We start from the raw sequence: 22592 nt of genomic DNA, 5'->3' as shown, positions 1-22592 counted from the left end.
ATATAGAGTTTTCAGGACACTGTGAATGAATAAGACAAGTTGTAGAATAATACCTGTAGTATGATTACATTTATGTAAAAGCTGCTCTCTATCATATTTGCATATGCAAATATATATTTGTAATTGCACAGAAAAAGTCTAAAAGAATAACACAAACCCTTAACGAAGGCTACCTCTTGGGTGGGAAGGAGATTGTGAAGAGGGACTTCTGCTTTTTCTGTACAATCTACCTTAATGTTTTAATTTTTCAACAATGTATTTAGGTATTAGTTGTATAATTAAAATGGAAAAGCTTATATTGCTATGCTGAAAATATTTGGTAATAAATATACATTTTTACAGTTCACTGTCTTGAATAATTTGAGGACTGTTCAGCAACAACCATGCTGAGCAAATACAATGCTTAGTTTTGTTCTGAAATCAGATTCTGGTTGTAAGTTGGAGAGCAGCCATGTTCTTAATAATTAATTTCATGTGATTTATACCACCTTATTTACTCATGATACATATTTCTTCATTTTATAATTGAAAGATAAATATTTTCTGTTTTCTATTGATAATGCTGATTACTGAGCCTTCAATACGTGAGGCCCAATTTCCACTTCCCCTAATTTCTCCCCAAATAATTATATCCCTATTTTTCCACCTCTATACAAGCATGAAATTGTGACGAACTATTGACACCACAAGCTAAAAGAAAGACGACAGAAGAGTCTAAAAACCCTGTCTCTCCTAAAATAATGTAGCAGTATTGATTTAGAGCAATCGATTCATTACCATCCCGTCTGTAAATAGACCAATCACACAAAAATAGCTTAGGGGAACAGAACATTTTCCTGGTCAAAAAGTGCTGTGGTTGTAGAATAACTAAGAATCATGGAAGATTTGAAATTGCAGCAAAAGGAATTTAGGTCAAATGTAACAATGCATTTCTTATCTATGAATGTTAAATATTTGAAGAGCTATGAAAGCCTGATGAACATCTCTCCTTAAAAAAACATTGGACCTCTCCCATCACCATCAGTAGCACGTAGACATTCCATTTTTGAGTGCCTACCACATGTCCCTACCAGTCATGGGGCAGTGAAAAGATGAATGAGACATGATTCTACATACAAGGAATTTATCCAACTTGCATGAGAAACAAAATGCACTCCTCTCTCCATCCATCCATCCATCCATCCATCCATCCATCCATCCATCCGTCCACTGGACAAGCATTAAGTGCTACTCCATGCCAGCCACTAGGAATACAATTGTGACCAAAACTCAGCTACGCAAGTACAATAAGGAAATAAAATCTATGAGAGTTTAGAGAAGAGCAAGATCATTCTGTGATAGGAAGCAAAGCTTCAAACGGGTATTTGAGCTGAGTTATGTGCAGTATTTTTGTAGGTAAAGATGAGGAAGGAGGGAAGTTCACACTGAAGGAATAGTAGGACCAAAAGGAAGGAAAAGTGTGCTAGTATAGGATGTACTGACCCAGTGCCTGTGTCAGGATGAATTATGTACACCAGAAAAAAAAATGTTATTAATCTTAATTCCATTTTTATGGGTATGAAGCAAGTGTAAATGGGGCTTTTGAAGATACTTATTTTTTTAAGATAAATTTATTTACCCCTACACACACGCTTCATTGCTCACTGTCTGCTCTCTGTGTCTGTTCATTGGGTGAGAAAGTACCCTCTTATGGTACTTTGAGTTGGACTCTTTGAGGCCTTACAACTGTAAGCTTTTACCCCAAATAAATACCCTTTATAAAATCCAACAGATTTCTGGTACTTTGCATCAGTGCCCCTTTGGCTGACTAATAAATGATCATGTCACCAATGTTTTTGGAGATTATTTAACAACATGATACATTGCATAAAGATACAGTTAAAAATGGATGCAATGATGTAATCCCAGTTTTGAGTTTAAAAATGCTTAATAGTTGGACAGACAGGAAGGAAATGCACCAAAATGTTACACATAATTGTCTTTAGGTGGTACCACGATGAATGTTTTTATCCTCTTTTTCACACAGCTCTGAATTTCAGATATTTCTTGAGTAAACATTTATTTCCTTTATGTGCATTCTATTATCACTAAAATCCCTTTCATCTCTTAAACTTTGCATGCCCACACAATTGCTTTATTAACATGATGTGATTCTTTTGTTTTCTCATAAAGACAAGCAGACCTCCCTAAGGAAATTCTTTATTTTGTTTTTGTGTTAGCATAATTGGTCAGCAGTATTAAAAATTAATCTGCTGAGAAGCAAATAGATTTTTCCCTCTATATTTTTCCCTCAATCAATAGCACAGACCTAAATATCTTTTAAAATTTCTTGGCTTTCTCCTTATTTCTGTACAACACACCTAGATATTGAATCGACACATGTAGAAATAATTCCAAATCATTTCTAATGTAAAAGCTAATGGTTGAGCAACATGACAATCAGAGATATAGAATTCTAGAACCCCAAACCATTCTAGGCTTTCTTTAAACCTGGACCTAAAATTTACAGACTTTATAAATGTACTGTAGTTGATTAATGCAGGTAGTTGTCTTTCATGAACATTTCTTGAGTAAAGGTAACCCTTAGGTAAAGGAAATTTTCTTTTAACATGAATTCAGTTCGGATATAGAAAAACTGTGCTTAGCATTTTTAGATTGTTCTGGAAAGCTTCTGCCCTGAGGAATGGAAGAGCCACTGTCCAGAAGGATGGGTGCTCTCTCCCGCTCCCAAGGACCTCCAGCCCTCCCTGTGTGTCCACAGTGCGGGCTGACTCTGGCCATTTCACCTGCCATCTTCCCCTTGGCATCCCAATTAAGAGGCTATCTTCTCTTTGAGGCATTTTCTCCTGTTTTCTTATTCATGTTGGGTTGTTTGTTTTTTCTTTTAGTCAGAAAACTTTACCTGGCTGTGTTTATGGCTGCTTTGTCTGCTCAGTTGCATCTTTTGAGGTTTGCAATCACCATTCTACTGATCAGCTCTTTTGCTTATCTTATTTCCTTTCCTTTCTTTCATGTGAAATGGGGAAAAGGAAGCACAAATTCCAGATCAACAGTTCTGAGCACAGTCTTAGCCAAACTGAGGACCCAGATTTCCTCGATGAGCCCTGCAGAAGTCCTGTAGCATCACTCCTCTGGTCTTACCCTCTGATAATGGGATGAAAACAATCTTTGCTACTCTCTCCCGTGTTATCGTCTATTTTGATGTAATGAACTCATTTCCAAGCATAAACTTTCTTTTGTATAATACAGAAGGTGAAACAATCTGGGTAGGAAAGAGAAACAAGAGGCTGTAAAGGCTGTGCTGTGCAAATACCGGCCTCATTCCTTGTCAGGACACCTGAAGAGGCTCTATGTTCTGCTATTTCTCAAAGTCCTTTGTCAACATGACATCAAAGAATTCCAGCCCTGGAAAGCAGGACTTTGAGGCACCTGGCGTGACCTCGGATCTGATGTATATCCAAATGTTGGTGATTGCTCACATCACCAAGAAGAGTTCTGGCTTCTGTCTGCCTGTCCAGAGACAAAGAATTGTAAACCTCGAAGCAGCGCTACTTTCAGGCAGCTCAAACTTTAGAATTCTCTTCCTCTTGTTGAGTCTAAATATTCTTTCCAGTAGCTTCCACTTGCTCGTCCTAGTCGGCCTTTTGGAGTCTTTCAGAATAAGTTACCTTCCCCCTCCATATTTCAAGTTCTTCCTAAAATTTCTGTAGGAATTAAATAAAAAACTAAGTTCACTTCCAATCCTTTGAAATACAGCTGGGAGAAAAGGACCCTCCTATTCAAACTTTAGCTCAAAAATGAGTTAGATGGGGCAAAGAAGTCATCAAATCCCTTCTCTTTTCCTGATTTTTTTTTCAAGTGGGTTTTTACAACCTTGCAGATCCAAGAAAAAAATCCTTTTTTTAAAGAACTGTGACAGACTTCAGTGATTACATAATTCATTTCCTTCACTTTCTAGACAAGTAAATGAAGATCCAAACACCTTGGTTGAGCACAGGGTCATAGACTGATTATCAGAATTCTGGTAGCAGTATTGTTCTAATCTTGTCTTGCTTGTTCTCAGAAGATAAGAATTACACTTTGACAAATTGCAAATAGCTTTCTAATAAAATTTCTTACTCCATAGTTTTCTGAAACTATTTTATAGTCAGTTAACAGAGTAACACATATTAATGCCAAAGTTTAAATATTAATTTAATCTTAAAATTTCAAATCAAGCACCCCCTGAAATAGAAGTTCCAAAAATAGTAACAGGGAAGAGTAAAAACCAATTACCTCAAACTTCACCCTCCATTTTCCCAAGAATATCACATCTCTAGGGACTAAACACACACACACACACACACACACACACATTATCTTTTTAATTTTTCCAGAGCTGACTTTCATAGAAACTCAAGATCGCCTTTACCAATAGGTAGGTATTTGATACTCTTAGCCAGGGAGCTGACATTTGACTTTATCCAACAAATAAAATGTAGATACAGCAGGCAGATTAGCTACAATACAAGGTGCATGTGGCTGTGTCTTTGACATAGCCATGGAGAGCTTGTTACCACTTCTAGTGGTAACTGCAATTTCTATACTTAGAACAACTGGACTTTCTTGCACTGCTTCCCTTGAGAATTGAAAATAATAATTACAAAAGGGAATAGGAGGGCTTTGTAGGTGTTGATACAATTTCTCGCAGACTTGATTGTAGCCACAGGGATGTAATATCAATATGATCTGTGAGGAAAGAGTTGTGGCTACAAATAATGAGACACTTTGCTCTCAAAATACATACAGTCTCTTTCCCTTAAAAAATATGAAAATTAAAATTCTATCACCCAGAGAAAACTACGTAATGTTTTTGTATTTTCCCAGTATTTTCCCTATGCATATTTCCAATATTTACAAAATTGGGATCAAATGCTCTTTCAGTTAACACTATATCATATTTCCACATCATCAAATTGTTTTCAGAAATATGGCTCTGTAATTTTGCATATGATGGAAATTCCATTATTTACATAATGCATTCTCACTGGGTGGCGTTTATTTTTGCAAATAAGGCCATGCTCCCCATTCCCTGTCCATGCCAAACTGAAAACAAACAGTGTGCACACACAGAGATCAAGCCTGAGTTTCTAGGTTTGAGAATGCCTCTCGAAAAGGAATTCTAGTGAAGAGGATGTGGCTCAAGCAATTGGGCTTCTACCTACCACATGGGTGGTCCCAGTTTCTGTTCCCCGTGCCTCCTGGAGAAGGCAAGCTGGTGAGCGAGGCTGGCGCCATGAGCTGGTGCAACGAGATGACACAACAGAGACTCAAGGAGGAAAGACAAGGAGGGGCACAACAAACCAGGAACCTGAAGTGGCCCAGGTGACTGAGCGCCTTCCTCCCACATGGGAGGTACTGGGTTCAATTCCTGGGACCTCCTAAAGAGAAGATGAGCAGACACAGAGAGCACACAGCAAATGGGCACAGATAGCAGATAGTGAGGGGTGGAGGGGATAAATAAATAAAGTAAATCTTTAAGAAAAAAAGGAATTATACAGGAATGCTGTTGAAAAATAGAGGTAAGGGGCATAGATGTAGCTCACTGGTTGAACACCTGCTTCCCATGTACTAGGTCCTGGGTTCAATCCCTGTACCTCCTTAAGAAAATTAGAGATAAAACAAACTAGGAGGCATGTGTCATATACTGCTCCAGCAAAAAAAAAAAAAAAAAAAAAAAAAAAACACTGACTCCAAAAATTAAAAGATCACAAATAGTAGATGGTGAGAGAGCCACATGGCAGAAAGTAAGAAGATAAGGATGCAGATGTAATATCAAATGGCTTCAGAGACGGAGAGGAAGTAGGCAAATAACAAAAAGGACAGCTGGAAGATGGCCAAGTCTCCTGTGACGCAAAAGAAACAATGTTGTTTTACATCTTCAACAAACATTATGAACTAGGAGGAAGAGGCATAATGGACTTGGGTTGGTGATATCAGCAAATCATTAAAGTATATATAAGAATGTTTGTTGCAAAGTAAAGAATACTCTTGATAATGGTACTAGGACTGCAAGAATGTATATGTTGATGAGGCGACAAAGAAAATGAGGCATTTGGAGACAGGTGACCAAGGGATTCATGGTAATGGAAACAAAAGTAAACAGCTTAAGTGGCAGTGTGTTGCAGTCAGCATTTGAATGAATACCTCCAATGTGTTTTATTCAGTGATGCGCAGCATAGAGAAAGTCATGCACTTATTTATCAGAAGTAGTTGTGCATGTGTTACTTCAACAAAAACTTATTGCATGCCCTTCCTATGCTTAGCTCTGGGCTGGTGCACAGAGGACACAAAGATGAATCCTACACTGTCCTCTCTTCTTTGAGGAGATGGGACATATGAGATCTCATGGATCTCTGTAGGTTTCCTTCAAGACACTTGTTTCAGTTTGGAACTATACGCTCCAGTTGTGATACCTGTGATTATTCGATTAATGTCAGTCACTCCATCAGACTACGAGTTCTATGAGGGTAGGTAAAATGCATCTGTTTTGCTCATCAAACTATTTTCCTAGCACATAGAGGATGCTAACTGAGTATGTGTTAAATAAGTGAATAAGTGAATGGTTTTTATAAAAGTTAGTATTAAGTGTCATTAAGAAGGTTATAGATGAAGAGTTGCTAATTTATTAGGTCAGGGAGATTAGTTCCAGATAAAAAGCTAAAAGGCTTTGTGGAAGAGATGGCATTGAAAGTCTGGAGAGCAGATTAAGCAATTATTATAATCATCTAGTTGAGAAGTCAAGAACCCTAAAGAACTAGGATAGAAACATTAAGAAGGGAAAGGAGTAGATAAATGTAAGAAATAGTACAAAGGTAAAATTGGCAGATGGTGGATGCTGATGGGATATGAAGGGCAAGGAGAAGGAAAGAATTGCCAGGTGATTGAGAGGATGGGGTTTAATAGAAGAAAGCAAAGAGCAGCTGGAAGAGGTCCCCCAAGTGGACAGGACTTCAGATTCGGAGGTGCTGAGATCATCCTGGTAGCTACCCTGAGCAAGCTGCTAGCCATGAGGAACTAGAGGTTCCATAAGGAGCCCAGCCCAGAGAAACCGATTTTTGAGACATCAGCACTGCTTGTGTGAAGGTCAACCACCACACCAGGGAGCCAAGAGTGCCTACAACTGCAAGCAGGAGAATTGCATCCAGCATCCATGTGGAATCTAAGCCCCCTCTTGATATAGATGTGGAGTGGACACAACCACTCTAAGGTCCACAGGATGGAGGAATAGAGTATGGATTAGAGTGGACTTACTGATATTCTATTCATGAACTATTGTGATTAGTAATTGAAGAAATGTGGCATTGGTGTGGAGAAAGTGGCCATGGTGGCTGCTGGGGGTAGGGAGTGAGAAGAAGAGATGTGATGTGGGGGCATTTTTGGGGGTTGGAGTTTTCCTGGGTGGTGCTGCAGGGACAGTTACTGGACATTGTATGTCCTCCCATGGCCCACTGGGTGGACTGGGGGAGAGTGTGGGCTATGGTGTGGACCATTGACCATGAGGTGCAGCAGTGCTCAGAGATGTATTCACCAAGTGCAATGAGTGTCTCATGATGATGGAGGAGGTTGTTGTTATGGGGGGAGGAGTGGGGTGAGGGGGGTGGGGGATATATGGGGACCTCATATTTTTTTAATGTAACATTAAAAAAATAAATAAAGACTAAAAAAAAGAAAGGTGTCTGAGTTTTCCCAGGGAAAGATTATGGAGAGAGAAAAGGAGAGGACCAAGGACAAGTGCTGGAGAAACGCTGAGATTTGGCAGGCTGCTTTCTATGCAGTTCAGGAAGACAACGCTATCAGAGAAGAAAACATCTTGTGGTTGATGCTGGGAAGTTCAGTTTACCCCCAAAAGGCCTTCTAGGTTTCCCAGGTCTGGAGAAAACCAATTTCTTGGATGAAAGCAGAAGCTCCATACACTCTGGTAGCAAAACAGCCAGAGAACTGAAGGGTTTAGAGCTTAGACGGAAGGCATCCTGGGACTGCAGGCTAGCACATCTAGACAGCGCCAAGGGCAGCTTTTGATTAGGGCTCCTATTTCTAGAACCTGCTAATTTTTATTATAAACAGCTGTGAGCTCTTCGGTCCTCAACCCAGGCTGATTGGTTTGTTGTGAGTAATCCTTAGAAACCAACGAAGCCGATACAGCTTGCACTTTGTCTGTTCCTGTTGCCAGAGTGGTTTGTCTCCAGCCTGCTAATGTGGTTGCTCAGGGGAGCCTGGAGTACCTCACAGTTTCTTCCTGAAATCTGCAGCTAACCTCACCACCATTTACCTTTCCACATGTTGAGAGGCCCCACTTCCTCATGCACCAAGACATCATTGTGCTAAACTAGTTAAAATAATCTAAAAAACACAGGATGACTTTAAAAGGGGAGAAATACAGTAAAAACACATGCAGCCAGTACTTTGACCAAGGTCTTGTGTGTAGTAGATGCTCCAGTTGAAGCAAAAGAAACAGTCCAGGAGCATAATGCAGCACATTTTGCATCTTACAGCAATTTATGCAAATTCATTCAAATATATGCATTGAGTGCCAAGTGCCAGGAACTGTGATAGACAATGAGGACAAAATAAATAAGATGATGGTGAAAAACGCTAGGAAAATGACTTGCATGACTTTCTTACATAAATGTCACACTTAGGGAGAGTTACGTAGCTCAGGGCTGCGAAAGCTGGAGAAACCTCGTGATTTTCCTTAGGTCAGGGCCGAGCTGTGAGGGCTGCTAGTCCTAATCCAGGGAATATGTGCAAGCAGCAGAGAGCTGGGCATGGACTATCTTGAAAGCAACGGAGACCTGAGAATGGACCTGATGGAGAGGACTCTGCCGTATGGGTTTATGTGGTGGTTGGGTCAGGGACCTCAGGCAAATATGTTCTTAATTTTAGCTTCCAGCAGCGCACTTGGCCCAGCGGTTAGGGCATCCACCTACCACATAGGAGGTCTATGGTTCAAACCCCGAGCCCCATTGACCCGTGTGGAGCTGGCCCATGCGCAGTGCTGACGAGTGCAAGGAGTGCCCTGCCACACAGGGGTGTCCCCCACGTAGGGGAGCCCCACGCGCAAGAAGAACGCCCCGTAAGGAGAGCCGCCCAGCGCGACAGAAAGTGCAGCCTGCCCAGGAATGGTGCCGCACCCACGGAGAAATGACACAAGATGACACAGCAAAAAGAAACACAGATTCCTGTGCCGCTGACAACAACAGAAGCGGACAAAGAAGAAGATGCAGCAAATAGACAAAGAGAACAGACAAGGGGGGGGATAAATAAATAAATAAAATCTTGGGAAAAAAAATCTTAGCTTCGGTCCATCGTAAATAAAACCTTTTGTAGGTGTTATTTTTTGTGAAGGTGTTGCCAACTGAATCAACGTGGGCCTCGATCCTGCAGGCCTTTGAGAGAGAAGAACCCGGAAGCCAGAGTAAAAGAAAGCCACAGGTTGGAGCAGAAGCCAGGAGTGCACAGAGCTGAAGAGCAAGGAGAGGCCCGGCCACGTGGCAGGAGGCAGGGCTGCCAGGGGCCCAGGGATCGGCGCAGTCAGCACTAGAATGTTATGGGTTTGGGGGCGAAAGGGGTGCCTTACTGATACCTCGATTTTGGATTTCCCCTCGACTCAGATCCCCATCTAAGCCTGCCTGTTGTAGGCTAGGTGACAGCAGCTCCGGGAAACCAAGGCGGTTTCTTACATTGTCTCTTCCAAATTTCCATTGAATAGATGCTTGAAAATAATAGCTGCTAAATCCTGGACATAATTTTCAAAATGATTTAGAGAAACAGATGCTTTTTGCGATAAAATATTTTATGAATTTTAAAAACACCATTGGAAAACGTGACTCGATTTGCAGCCATTTGTGTTTAGATAGCATCCCCAAGAAGGCATCTTTTCTATTTTTGTTACATGAAAAGAAGTCCATGAAACGGGATATAGCAGTGGAAAGAACAGTTCTAGCTCTAATTCCTGGCATGTCAGTTTTATAGGCAATCAGCGTGTTATAGAGTTGTGTTAACTCCGGCTACAAAAAAAAGGCCAACAGTAGATACCCATAGACATCACTATACAGGAGAGAAAGGAAGACCATCAACCTTCTCCACAGCCCTAAGAAACGGGGAAGGTCCTAGAAGGTCAGTGCAGAAACACATTGCTGTGTTCCTGGAAGCACAGCAGGGCGAACTCCTCACTCGGCAGGCATCCGTTCCTTCCCTCAGGGTGACTTGGTCACGCATGTGGCACAGGGTAATTGTCATTGCTTCTCCAGGTGCAGGAGGAAGCCTGTGCTCAGCCCACATTGTTAGGAACACAGGTTCTGGAGCCCACGCTGCCCGGGTTCAAATGCAGCCCCTGCCTGTCTCCTCTTGAGACAAGATAGAAAAGATCAGAATCGGACTGGGATGCAGCTCTAATCATTCCAACCGATTCTCCCAGAAGCTGCAGGACTAGCTCTTGGGTGGCCTCAGTCCTTGGTGAATTAGTCACACGAGAGGACACACAGCAACTTGTGGAGAAGGAAGCACCCACGGCTGCTTTTCTCAGGAGGAGGCAGTGAGCAGGCAGGTGCTCAGAATTAGAGAGGAAACTAGTAAAAGAAACCAAACAATGTAAATTAAGTTGTGTAAGCTTAGAAAAATAACAACAAGAAAACACGTGTGCAATGTTTCATGGGACCTATTTCTCTTGAGACTTTTGCCAATGCACTTTGTATTTCCCTGTTAGAGAAAACCTACTGTTAAGTGTGGTATGACTGATGAGTTTATATTTATATACTCTTTTCTTTTTTAAAATACAAAATTTTCATAAAAAAAAAAACAAGTTTGGAAATGTCGTAGGATAGTCGCTGAGGGTGAAATTTCATTAAATTTTTTTTCAGGAAAAACTTCAAATATCACAAATGATGAGTAATACAATAAACTCCCATGTCCTCATCTGGCACCAGTACCTGGGAATGTCTTCACAGTCATTATTTTTACCTATCTCTTTGCCTTTTTATGCTGGGATATGAAACTGAAATTCTCCTGTAAATAAATAAATTGTTTACAAGTTCAGCTGGCAGTGAGGGAGTGCTGCGCCACTCCAGCATCTGCCTTTTCTTTCCAGCCCACTTTTCTTTCCCTTCCCACAGCCGGCACCCACATTCTAGCAGCGTGCTCGGTGACGTCAGGTAGGGAGGCCTCAACTGGAATCATCTTTCTTTTACTTCCTGCCTCCAAACAAGGACTTGGGAACTTAAAGTTCACAGACCTCTAGGGATTCCACAGAAAATGTACGCAAATAGTATTACATTTGTTTACTCTTAATAATAGGGCTTTCCGACATTTCTATCAGATTCTCCAGGGGCTTAATACCCACTCAAGGGTAAGAAGCTTGGCCTCGGCCATCCCCTGGAAGCATGACCCGCTCTCTCCCTTCCACCCTTGGCCAGCTCTCCCTGTCCAAACCCTGAGCCCCTCACCACCTGCAGGAGCCTTCCCTGACCGTCTCCCCTGTAACTGACTTACCTCATATTTTCTTGCAGAACTTCAAGCCACTGTCATATTGACGATAATTGTGTTTAAACCCTATTCAAGCCAACAAGGATTTATTTAGTGGGTTCCTAAGAGTGCCAAGCATTACACTATACTTATTTTCGGAGTGTCACGGCCCCTACTGCCCTGTTCCAAGAGGACAAGGAGCCTGACAGTGTGCAGTGCGCACTCTGCATTCGAGGGCGCGCCATAGCCAGGATGGAATCAAAAAGGGCGTGCGGCTCAAGAAACATGTAAAACCAAGCTCACGATTTTTTTTTAAAGGGAAAAGATGTTCACAAAAAAAAGAGAAATGTCAGTTTGATTCTCCTGGGCGATTAAGAGCGCCACGCAAAGGTCTCCCTCCGCGCCCCAATACACTGTGGCCCTAGAAGACGATTCCAGAATCACAGACTCATGCCCCTCCACCAGCCCTGCACAGACCTCGCTGTCTGCATAAGACAGAGTCGTGCGTCCACAAATTGCCACCAATGGGAAAATTAATCAGCACGCTGTCTCCCCCACCCTCACCCCCACCCCCAGGTCAGGAGCGTCAGCCTCACACGGAAAGGTCAGCAGGGCAAGCACTAGACGTGCTCCTTTGTCAATATTGGGCACGCACAGTTTTTTAGAGTCCACAGGTCCCTGATGAGAACTGTCTGATCGTGGAGGAGGATTATGATGCCGAGGATCCGGCAGACAAGGGTGAAGGCTCTTGTTACAGGAGCAAGAGGGGCAGCGGGGAGCTGGGTCCCACCTGCGCAGAAACTTCCAGCCGGAATTCCAGCCCTCCTTCGGAGACAGGCAACTTGGGTGGCTTGCCACACTCCCCAGATGCAGCACGCGGGAGGGAAAAGGTGCCGAGCCCGCCGGGCTCCTTCTGCCCTGCACCCATGGGGCCACTTCCACCGGGGTAGGTGGCCGCGAGGTCCCCGATCAGAGGCCGCTGGGGCGTCACGCACCGCCGGACGCCGGCTCCAGGCCCCGCGTTGCTGCGCAGCGGGCCGCCAGGTGCAGCGGCGAGGTCGGGCCACGCGGGACGCAGGGGCGCGCGGCGCGCGGGGACCAGGAAGGAAGGTCACCCCATTCCCGGGCCGGGCGGCGGCGAGGCGGGGCCCCAGGCCCGGGGCGCGATCGGGCGCGCGCTGCCGCGCCCAGGGGCCCGCCGGCCCGCACCCCTCCCCGCGCCGCCCCCGGCGCCTCCCGCCTGCGCGGGGCTGCGGGAGCCCGGGCGCGGCGGGCGGCGGGCGGCGGGCGGCGGGCGGCGGGCGGCGAAGGCGGGCCGGGGCGCGGCGCCGGCGGCGGGGAGGGCGCTCGGGGGTCCCCAGCTTCCCCGCGGAGCCGCGTCCTGCGCGGGGCGCGCCGCACGGCTGCTGTGCGGGGCTGCGGGCGCGGCGGGCAGGGGGGCCCCGCAGCTCGGCCGGCCCCGAGCGCCCCGCCCCCCCCCCACTCCCCGCAGGCGCGGGCCTCCAGCAACTTCTGCTCTCCGGGGGGCCCCGGGCGCGCGCGCGCGCTAACCCCCCCACCCCCTCCCCCGGCCCGCGCGCCCCCGCACCCCTCCGTCTATTTTCCCCTCTTCTTTGCGTGCTCACCCTCTGACTTCGGGCAGGGGGTGGGAGTGACACCTGCCACGGCCCCCGCTCTGACGCAAGAGCGGCTCCCCTCCCACCCCACCCCGCCCCCCGGTACCCCGGGACAGCCTTTTCAAGTCTGGGGTTCCGGGGACCTTCGCGCCCGCGGACCGTGCGGGGAGCCCCGGCGACGCGGCCGGGGCGCGCGGGGCGCAGCGGCGGGAAGCTTCTTGCTCCCCACCCCCAGTCCCGCGGCCGGGCAGGAGGGGGCGCGACAGGTGGCCTCGCGCCCCGCGGGGGGCCGTGGTGGCCCGCTCGCCTTGGCCACTTGGGAGCAGCGGGCACCGCAGGTGCGTCAGCGCCTCCACGCAGACGGCGGATTCGGGACTCCAGCTGCAGGGCCGGGCTGCTGGTCCTAAAGGTCACCATGAATGCGTGCTCCGGGCGTCTTTCCTTGAGAAGGTGTCTTTTGCGCATGGGTTTTCAGTTGGCAGGACAGGACCAATTTAAGCGAACTTTAAGCCAGAGAGTTTAGCAGAATAGTTAATGAGTTGACCTGAAAGAACTTGCCGAATAAGTCAAAGCAGACTGTAAAATGCCGTTGGAGAAGGAATGCCAAAATGGGACGGTAGGATTTGTGTCATAGCTGCTCTGTGCATGGCCTTTGTGATAAATGGTGTGGACATGCAGCGCTTGCTGTAGAAAAGAGGTCCAGACCGAAAACATTTGCGTGTTTTTCTGTATACTGGTTGGGTGTGCATGAATTTAAATGTGCATTGAAAATTTTATGTGAGTAAATAACTAGAATATATTTATGTCATTTGGCAATAGTATGGATAACAATGGGCAGTTAACTCTTTGTTTCAGCATGCAGCAGTGTTATTATCTATGTGACTTTTTAGCCAGTGGAATCCTTGGTCTTACTAGCTAAGGAATGGTTCATTTCTTATGAATGTCAGAGAAAGGAGGTTTTTCTGATCTTGGTGCCCTGCTGAAGCATGCCATGTAAAGGATTCTCCAGGAGCAGTGAGCGGTGCCTTAGAGTGAGGGCAAGGGGATCATTTGAGAAGAATGAAAGGAGCTGACTGGTGGCCATTGATTGCCTAGAACTTATTTTAGAGGAAAGTATCTTGTCACTAAGAAAATTGCTCCAGAGCACAGAGAACTGCTTCCTTAATGCATGTGCTCACATTTGGAAAGGGAACTCTGTAGATTCATCGTAATTCAAAAGAGATCCTATTTCTGGAAAGGATGAGTTACTGAGATGCCGTTCTTGGGAAATAATTTGTCCTTGTGTGTGTGTGTGTGTCTTAATATAGCTAAAGCACCGAGGTAGTTCAAGGTTTTAAGAAGATTTTACTTATCAGTGAGTTGTGAAATCGAAAATGCTGTGCCTGCATAGTTAACTCTGCCTTAAAGTGAATTAGGATGGAGAGAGAGATGACTTTCCCAATGAGTCTTAAATCTGTTCATACGTATGTTCTAAAGCCAAATTGTCCTGGGGATTCTGAAGACTGTAAAGAAGAGGTATTGATACTTAAGTTATTTCTGATGGGTGGATAGATGGGTACTTACATGCATTTCACCTGTAAAGAATTCATATGCATATTTAGAAAACTAGTCTCCGAAATTTAAAAAACGTGATGAGGCGCTCTGTTACTGCTTTGAAGAAGGCACAAAGGGCCAGGCAAGCTTGGCAATGTTCAGGATCTTAATGTTGAGAAAAAGTGCAACAAAAGCCTTGTTTTCCCTGCACGTTGGTGTTCCACTTTATACTTTTAAACAGCAAGAGATTCAAAGCTCTCGTTGCAATTTAGCCCTTGGTATAATGCATCGTTGAAATTAGGCTCTCAGCACTTGTCCATGCAATCTTAGGTTTTCACTCATGGTGAAGGTTTAAGTGTTCTGAGAAGATGGCATGAAAGGATTACGATACTGGAGAATGTGTTTAAGGACAGCCTGAAGGAACTAAATATCCAGCCCGCTTCTGGAGTAATCTGGTCGCCACTAAGGCTGAAAGTCTAGTGGCACCCAATGGCCAGTTGTATGTCCTTCAGCTTTTGTGGTTCTCTTCTCTTTGTTGCAAAGGAGAGCACATCGCAAAGGGCCCCTCACTAAAGGTATTCGAGCGGAGTTGGCACAATGCACTCTGGGTACTTCCTTATTTTAAAATTTTTTTGAGAAAATATTATTGAAGCATATCATTCATACATGAACATACCTAAACAATAAGTGTATAGTAAAAAGTTGTGAACTTAAAAAACAAACCCGCGTATCATCATACTGGCCTCCCATATATCACCCCGCCATGTCGGATTGTTGTGAAACTTCTGTTAAAAATGATGAAAACCTATGAAAGAACATCGTCAAAATATTACTACTACTTTTTCCCTAACCCACCCGATTAGTAACACCCTGTATTATACATTTGTTATAGTTGACGAGAGAACATTCTCATATTTGTCCCCTTCACCACAGTCCATCTTCCACCACTGGATCCACTGTTACATAGCCCCACAGGTTGTACAGTCCTTTCAAAGTGCACACTCAGAGGCTCCCATGTTCATCACAGAGTTGAGCTGTCCTCACCTCAGTCAGTTTTAGTATGTTTTCATTTCTCCAAAAGGAAAAATCCCATACCCCCTTAGAACCCCCATATTGTCTCTTAGAATTGATATATCTTCTTTGCCACTGCCGCAAAAATACTACGTGACTGTTGACTATCATCTGTAAGTTATATTAGTTGTAATTTACCCATGTATCACTATATTTTTAACATTTTGTAAAAGAACATTCTTATGTTAACCACAATCTTCATCCACCCCCCAAATCACTGTTACACACTTCTTAGATTATTCTCTAGCTTCCTTTCAATTGACATTCACGTCCACCGACGACCCCTTCCGGCCACCATCTCATTTATAAACCAGCAGTGTTATACTCGCTCTACTGTTACCGCCAACTCTGTTCATTTCCACACTTTTATAATAGAGCTTATTAAAATTCAGCATACGCTGCGCATCCGCTCCCATTCCAGAGAGACGTTTAATCTTGTACCAGAAGGAGCTCTAGAGTTTGGAGGAGCTCACCTCTGGAGAATCCCTGCCCTAGCCACTTCCTGGACTCTGGGGTGGTTGGAGAGGAGCGAAGGGCGTGGTGTAAAATGCTGCAGCCGTTGCGAGCCACTGGAAAGAGAGGTTCTAACAAGACGAAGAAATACGTCCACTTGAATATCACCTCCTGGGGACAGCGGAATGACCTAGTAGCCAGGGTCCTTCGGGAGCAGAGGCTCGCACTGTCACACTTGCTTCTCCTGTACCTGACGGGCCTTAGGTGACGTTGGGTGAAGAAGTGCCTGCCGTGGATCTTGAGGGAATGAGATCGTGAAAGGACGCAGGAGATGACCACCCAAATTCTAAAGCAGAATTTAAACATCGCGTTAAAGGAGTTTGGGCCAATGCCATTGGATGTACGGTCCTCATAAAATGAGAGGCTTTCCTCGTTTTCTGCTGGACGGTAAGGAAATGGAGATACGGCTTGTTGAGAGCATCCGCTGTGATTCAGTGGATTATTTGGACTTTGGGGATAGAGCAGGGCTCCCTGCTGTCCACTCGCTCTGGCCATCCGTGGGCATTTCCCGCTCTCCCAGAAGCACCCCGCTGGGCACCGGCTCCTAGAGAAGAGAAGCAGGCCTGGCCACCGACATCCTGGAGCAGGTCTCCCAGCAGGAAACGTGCAGACCTGCGTTATCACCCGGGCTGCCCACTGTGCGGGACAAGTGTCAGAAGCGCAGCACCAGGGGGCTGGACCTGTGGAGGGTGGGCCTCAGAAATGCATCCCTTAGGAAGTGAAGCTGAGTCTGGGGCGCGGTAGGAGGGGAAGGAAGAGCCTGGGAGCTTTTGATCTTGGTGGGCAGTCCCCAGGAGCAGCAGGGTGTGTTGGGAGGGTGCGGGCAGGCTGTGTGGAAGGGGCTGGCGCACAGGCCCCAGCCCTGAGGCTCATTATTCCTCTTTTACGTAAGGATCGCAGTCCCAGCGTGGCGCTTGACCGTTTTGTGCAAAGCTCTTACTCTGAGCTTTTTTTCTTTTCAGACTACTCTGTTGATTTATAAAAAGGATATTTACAAACATTTTTTTAGCCAGTCAGAAACTGAACCAATGTTTAGTATAATTGACTTGATAGCGCTTTGTGTTAATTTTCCGACTTTAAAGCTATTTGGATTCATTTCCTTTTATAATCGAAATACGTTTATTTGAGAGTAGAAGAGATGTGACGTGGGGGCATTTGGGGGATTTTGAGTTGTCCTTAATGATATTGCAGGATCAGATGTTGGACATTATATATCCTGCCTTAACCCGCTGAGTGTTCTGGGGGAGAGTGCGAACTACAGGGTAAACTATTATCCATGTAGTGCAGCAGTGCCCCAAAATGTGTTCACCGAGTGCGATGAGTGTGCCGCAATGATGAGGGAGGTTGTTGGTGTGGGAGGAGTGGGGTAGAGGGGTGGGGGGTATACAGGAACTTCTTACGTTTTTTAGCGTAACTTTTTTTGTGTGATGTATATATCTTCAAAAAAAATGATGTGGTGGGGGTGGAGAGTGGGTTATATGGGAACCTCTTATGTTTCTTGTTTTTTTATGTTTTTTAATGTAACGTTCCTTGTGATCAATTAACTTTAATTTAAAAAATAAAAAACTACACACAAAAATAAAATAAAATATGTATTTTGTATCTGTTCAGCCATCCTACAGAGAGCCTCTTTGAATCGACTTGTTTATTAAAGCGATATGGGGGGAAACAGATGTGGCTCAACCAATTGGGCTCCCATCTACCATGTAGGAGGTCCAGGGTTCGATGTCCAGGGCCTGCTGGCTAGGGCAAGCTGGCCCACATGGAGTGCCAGCCTACACACGAATGCTGCCCAGTGCAGGAAAGCTGCTTCACAGAGGAGTGCAGGCCAGTGCAGAGAGCTGGCGCAGCAAGGTGACGCAACAAGAGACGCAGGAGAGAGAATAAGGAGACGTAGCAAAACAGGGAGCCAAGGTGGCGCAAGAGAGTGATCTCTCTCCCACTCCAGAAGGTCCCAGGATCAGTTCCCAGAGCCACCTAATGAGAATACAACAGACACAGAAGAACACACAGCAAATGGACACAGAGAGCAGACAATGGGGGGAATGGAGGGGAAGGAAGAGAAATAAATCAATCTTTAAAAAAATAACAAGCCGTACAGGGCTAATCTGCTCATATTTCTCCTGTGGACAAGGCTTCCTGCGTCTATTTTGAGAGGCCCTGGGCCTGCTCCACAGCCTGGGCACCGAGGAGCACATGCCGGCCTCCTGCCAGCCGCTGCGCACCTGCCAACGAGAGGACCCAGGGCCGCCCAGGTCCTCTGGCTGGACCTGCCACGCGACTGTCCACACGGCCACAGCTCGGGCTTTGCCGCCATCTCCAGCTCCATGGTGAGCGGCAGCCAGTTGGGATGGATTGAAACATGCCAAGATCAATGACCCTGGCTGCACCTGTTGTCTTCTTTTTTCCCCAAGCTATGTGGGGATTAGGAGTTCAGTGTTTTGTATAAATGTTTAAGCTGATGGTAGATATTTGTAAGTCGTAGGCCAAAGTCCTGGATGTGCCAGGCTGGACAATCGAATGCTATAATAAATGGAACGGTAGCTATCGAAGGCCGGCCGGGAGCCGAGCTCCTGGGCCTAGGGGCGAGGGACCTGGCTTCCCACACCATCAGAGCTTCCCCAGAACAGGGCCTCGTCTGGCTGCTTCACCTGCGCAACCCTCGGCGGGAGAGCACTGCCTGGCAGGGAAACGACAAAAGACTGACCATTGAATGAATGTAAGATTTGGTCAGTTCTTTTAATGCAACCCTGCTGTGAAAGCTCAATGAAAACATCCAAAATAGAACTAGCATAATATTCAAGTTTTAAAAATGTAAAATATTAGATTGCATGTTCCCCCCCCACTCCCCCACTCCCCCACCCCTTCACTCTCTCTCACCCTTCAGTGCTCTGGTGTGTCTCCTTTTTAAAGAGAGTACATTTTCCATACCCTTTGGCTGGCTCGCCCATATCTAGTACCTCCTTTTACTTATTTATTTATTTATTATTTCTCTCCCCTCCCCCCCCCCAGTTGTCTGCTCTCTCTGTCCATTTGCTGTGTGTTCTTCTGTGACTGCTTCTCTCCTTACCAGCAGCATGGGAATATGTGTTTCTTTTTGTTGCATCATCTTGCTGTGTCAGCTCTCCGTGTGTGCGGCACCATTCCTGGGCAGGCTGCACTCTCTGTTGCACTGGGCGGCTCTCCTTACAGGGTGCACTCCTTGCATGTGGGGCTCCCATACTCGGGGGACACCCCTGCATGGCGCGGCACTCCTTGCACCCATCAGCACTGCGCATGGGCCAGCTCTACACGGGTCAAGGAGGCCCGGGGTTTGAACCGTGGACCTCCCATGTGGTAGGCGGATGCCCTAACCACTGGGCCAAGTCCACTTCCCTAGTACCTCCTTTTAAACAGCCCACTTAATATTGCCATACTTAGCTCTTGAATTGTTCCACCTGGGCATTTCATGGAGGGAAGAGGCGATTTTCCGTTTTTGTGTCACGTTTTTGACACAGCCTCTTGTGATTATGTGTGGTTGGTATTTTTGTGTAGTGTTTTTTTTTTTTAAGATTTATTTTATTTATTTCTCTCTCCTTTCCCCACCGTTGTCTGCTCTCTGTGTCCATTTGCTGTGTGTTCTGTGTCTGCTTGCATTATCCAGCAGCACTGGGAATCTATGTCTTTTTTTGTTGTGTCATCTTGCTGTGTCAGCTCTCCATGTGTGCAGCACCACTCTTGAGCAGGATGTGCTTTTTTCACGCCAGGTGGCTCTCCTTGTGGGGTGCACTCCTTGCACACATCAGCACTGCTTGTGGGCCAGCTCGCCACACGGGTCAGGAGGCCAGGGTTTGAACCCTGGACCCTCCATATGGTTGGTGGATGCTCTCTCCGTTGAGCCACGTCCACTTCCCTGTGTACTGCTTTTTAACTTGTGCTACATTTGTTTATTCATCTATTCTTGGTGGCGCCGAGCTAGGTACATGAAGTGGTTATAAGCCCCAGGAGTAATTCAACGGGCGGTTTTACCTCGAGTTAGCCCTCCTTTCGCAGTACAGGGTACGAAGGCGCTTGGTGTGGCTCAGAACCCAGGCCCGGGCGGCCCTCCTTAGTGAGGGAGGCTCTGGAGCCTTTCCCAGCAATCCTAGACACAAGAGTCTTCCCGCAGCTTCCCAGCTGCCGGATCATTCCCCTGGGAGCTGGGCCATCCTCTAAGCGACCACCAGTCCCGACCCCCCATCCCGTGCCCCTAGCTGTCACTGCCCCCAGGCGCCTGACCTCTGCAGCCCCTGTGCAGGCTGCCGTGGGGGAAAGCCCTTTCAGCTCGGGTTAGCCTAGCCCTCGGGCAAGGTCACGCTCCTCTTGAGTCTGTGGGGACTCCCGGGGACCCCAGGCCCCTGGCCAGACCTCAGATGTCATGCTGTCAAATGGACTAGCAGTACTTCCCATGCCGCGGAGCTGTCATGAGCATTAAGTGAGATTGCACAGAGCCCTTCACGTGGCATGTGGTATACAGGAAGCGCTCAATTAATGGCGCCAGCTATAATCCTTTTCAAATCGCGCTGCGGTGGCGTGAGCGCAGGACTGGATTCCAGTACCGGCGCCACTGCCCACCCGTGAGAGCGTCAGCATTCTCAGGCCTTGAAACCTTGACCTGAGAAGCAGGAATTTCCCCGGCTGCTTGAAGATTTATGATCATTCTGTTCTGATAATGATCTGGAAAGTAGGATATCAGGCTCGATTAGTGGTCCTCAGCTTTGTTATTTAAACTAGGGAACCCCTTTCAGACCAAAAATCTGGTAGAAGCTCCATCTACAGAAGAGGAGAGCTGGCATTGTTCTGGTTGACGATGGCCTGAGGCTGTGCCCTCTGCCCTCCCCGGCCCCTGTGAAGAGCCCCGAAAACCCTGTGCCACACTCGGAGAGAAACACGGTTGGAAAATTCCTGAACTGGAAGTTTCTGAGGTGCTTTCTAGAGCCCTAACGTCCTGTGCATTTATGAATTATGTCATTCCTATGGTGGGAAGTTGACCCATAGCGATGAAACAAAACAGCTAGAAAGCAGCAAAGAAGGACTTTTTGCTGAATCCTCATGGAACTGTGAAATTTGAATCCCACGGAACTGCTATTCCCTGCTTATTTCTATTCCCTGAGCATCCCAGTTAAATTACGTGGAAATGCGCTATCTCCATGACCTGCCACACGGGGGGTTATGCTCTAGGGCTTAAATTTATTTCTTTGACAAACATTTCAGTCAGATCACCCGGGGAGCAGATGTAGCTCAAGTGGTTGAGTGCCTGCTTCCTATATATAAAGTCCTGGGTTCGATGCCCAGGACCTCCTGGTGAGGCAAGCTGACCCACGCTGCAGGCTGGCCCACATGGAGTGCCAGCCCATGTAGGAAATGCGGCCCCACGCGGGAGACCTGCCCTGCGTGGGAACGCCGCCTCGCGTGGGAAAGCTGCCCGGCGCAGGAGTGTTGGCCGATGCAGAGAGCTGACGCAGCAAGGTGACACAACAAGAGACCCAGAGGAGAGAAAATAAGAAGACGTAGCAGACCCAGAGGAGCTGGGGTGGCACAAGAGAGTAATCGCCTCTCTTCCACTCTGGAAGGTTCCAAGATTGGTTCCTGGAGCCACCTAATGAGAATACAAGGAGGCACAGAAGAAAACACAGCGAATGGACACAGAGAGCAGATAAAGGGGAGAAGGGACAGGGGGAGAAATAAATAAAAATAAATCTTAAAAAAAAAGAAAAAACCAGCTCTCATTGGGGAGTAGATGTAACTCGAGTGGTTGAGTGCCTTCTTCCCATGTAGAGGTCCTAGGTTCAATCCCCAGTACCTCCTAAAAATAAACCAAAAAACCCTACAAGAAAACAGTATTCAGTCAAATCCCCCAGATTTGGCTATTCATCACATAAAAATAAAGACATCATCCTAATGAGATGCACTCCTTTCCGTTGTAAGAGCCCGCTACCTTCAGTCTAATGTGCTGTTACTTGCCTGAGTCTCCCACAGCATAACCTGCTGCCATGGTGGTTGAGCACTGTCAGGGCTCATTTCTCTTTTCGCACCCATTGGTAGTTACCAGAAATTACCCCGGCAATTTTAGGCAGACAGGTTCACGTGGTGCTCCCAAGAAAGTTGGAAGGGATGGAGGAGAGGATCTAGGGTGAAGCCTTGAGGAATGACTCCCACTTAGCACCGGTGAACCCCCGGGCTGCTGAGGTCAAGAGCAGCCTGTTTTGGCAGAGTTCCAGGAATCAGCGACTCTGCACAAGTACCTCTCCACCTCCACAAAGCTGGTGCTGAGCATGGCTCCCAACAGCAAAAACCACCGCCAACGCCTTCCTTAGAGACCCACCACCTCTCCCGTCC

The 22592-nt window shown here is 46.4% G+C and overlaps 1 protein-coding gene across 7 annotated transcripts in view; it reads left to right on the top strand.

The window, feature by feature from the left end:
• Positions 1-12252: 12252 nt before the first annotated feature.
• The window catches only part of TRMT9B (tRNA methyltransferase 9B (putative)), an 83012-nt gene continuing 72672 nt past the window's right edge, over positions 12253-22592 (top strand). For 4 of the 7 annotated variants that reach the window (XM_004476252.4, XM_071212626.1, XM_012518703.4 and 1 more), the window contains exon 1: positions 12960-13568. The gene's annotated coding sequence lies outside the window, so the exon portion shown is untranslated. Of the gene's footprint in view, positions 12449-12959; positions 13735-22592 lie in introns of those variants that run through there. The other 3 variants (XM_004476247.4, XM_004476253.4, XM_004476250.4) reach the window with 3 other exon arrangements.

Source organism: Dasypus novemcinctus, chromosome 29 (assembly GCF_030445035.2).
Source record: "Dasypus novemcinctus isolate mDasNov1 chromosome 29, mDasNov1.1.hap2, whole genome shotgun sequence".
NCBI classification, from domain to species: Eukaryota; Metazoa; Chordata; class Mammalia; order Cingulata; family Dasypodidae; genus Dasypus; species Dasypus novemcinctus.
Note: the sequence above shows the minus strand (reverse complement) of the source record. Positions and strands in the feature narration are given on the sequence as shown.